This window comes from Mus pahari, chromosome 19 (assembly GCF_900095145.1).
Source record: "Mus pahari chromosome 19, PAHARI_EIJ_v1.1, whole genome shotgun sequence".
Lineage (NCBI taxonomy): Eukaryota > Metazoa > Chordata > Mammalia > Rodentia > Muridae > Mus > Mus pahari.
In genome coordinates, this window is record NC_034608.1 from 78,053,101 (window position 1) to 78,054,654 (window position 1,554).

The following is a 1,554-nucleotide window of genomic DNA, read 5'->3' on the forward strand; positions in this document are numbered from 1 at the left end:
CTCTCTCTCTCTCTCTCTCTCTCTCTCTCTCTCTCTCTCTCTCTCTCTCTCAAACAGACTAGATGTAAGATTTATACCTGAACATAATTTGGTAAGGTATAGGAAAGCACTCTAAAATCCCTTAGGAATGCAGAGCTTGGCACTTGTTTGGAGAACCATGACTGGGAATGTATTTGATACTCTAGACATAAAGAAAATGAGCTGTTTCTCAGGGAACATGTCTTCAAATGAATCTCTATGAACTTGCCAAAGCTCCACTTGTTTGATATGTGGATTCTCTGGCAGTCAAAGAACTTGAATTTTGCAGCTTCTTGTGGATGGACATGATGACCTAGTCAAGGTAAACCCTAGCATCTGTGCCTTTGGGTGTCTCAAAGGCAACACGTATTCCCTTCTGGAGCTTAGACTGGGGAAAGTATTGAGTTAGGGACTGGATTAACAGCCATAAAATTCTCTACAAGGTATCATAAGGCCACTTGTATAGGTAACAGGTTTCATACACTACCCAGGAGACTGCTGTTTGCCACCAGTTCACGCTGGGTCCTTAAGGGGAAGAAATTTGGTTATCTTAATTACTTTCAAACATTGTTTCATTTTAATGTCTCATATTTTATATCTTTGGTGCATTTAGAGTTGAGTTTTGCACAGAAATATAGATAGGACTCTAGTTTCATATGTCTATATATAGATATACAGATTTCTTTTTACAATATGTTGATGGTGTTACATTTTTTTCCCAATGTTTATGTTTATTCTTTTGTCAAAAGTTAGGTGGATGAAGTTACAAGGGCCCGTACTGTATTTTCCAATTTATTGCATTGATCTATGGGTCAGTTTTTATGCTAGTGAAATTCTACTTCTCTTCAAATTGTCCTGTACTCAAGTATCACACATTTCTCTGGGGCTTATTCTAGCTATTGTAAGTGGTTTATTCCATGTGAGTTTTATATTTTTTTCCTATGTCTGAAAAATGTCATTTTGACTGGAGTTACATTTCAATATAAATGTAGCCATAAGGGCACAAATGAAAGAAGCAGCTAATGTTCAGATTCAAACTTCTGCATATAACCAACATCACCTTCATAAAACCAAGCTATGATGTGTTATAAATGCAAACTCTTTTGATGTTTATGAGTGATGTTAATTCCTAATTTCCAAAATTGCCCTCTGTTTATAAGAAAACAGAAAAGGTTTTGGACATTAATTATCATTATTTTATAAAAATGTTATAAAAAATGAAAGCATAGATTGTTAGAAGCAAAGTTAATGAGAAATTTATACAAAATTTTATATCTAGCTCAATAGACTATGAAAGACAGAACTTTGTAAAAGATGTCAACATCCAACTGGTAATAAGGACACATGCTCCACTATGTCCATAGCAGCCTTATTTATAATAGCCAGAAGCTGGAAAGAACCCAGAAGTCCCTCAATAGAGGAATGGATACAGAAACTGTGGTACATTTACACAATGGAGTACCACTCAGCTATTAAAAACAATGAATTTATGAAATTCTTGGGCAAATGGATGTATCTGGAGGATACCATCCTTAG

General features: G+C 35.3%; 1 protein-coding gene and 1 non-coding gene across 5 annotated transcripts in view; one reads left to right on the forward strand and one right to left on the reverse strand.

The window, feature by feature from the left end:
• The window catches only part of Spock3 (SPARC (osteonectin), cwcv and kazal like domains proteoglycan 3), a 370,262-nt gene that overhangs the window by 141,025 nt on the left and 227,683 nt on the right, over positions 1 to 1,554 (forward strand). The gene's annotated exons all lie outside the window — the stretch shown is intronic.
• LOC115062674 lies at positions 449 to 582 on the reverse strand. The gene has a single exon (XR_003842607.1). It is a non-coding gene; the product is annotated as a small nucleolar RNA SNORA70 (small nucleolar RNA).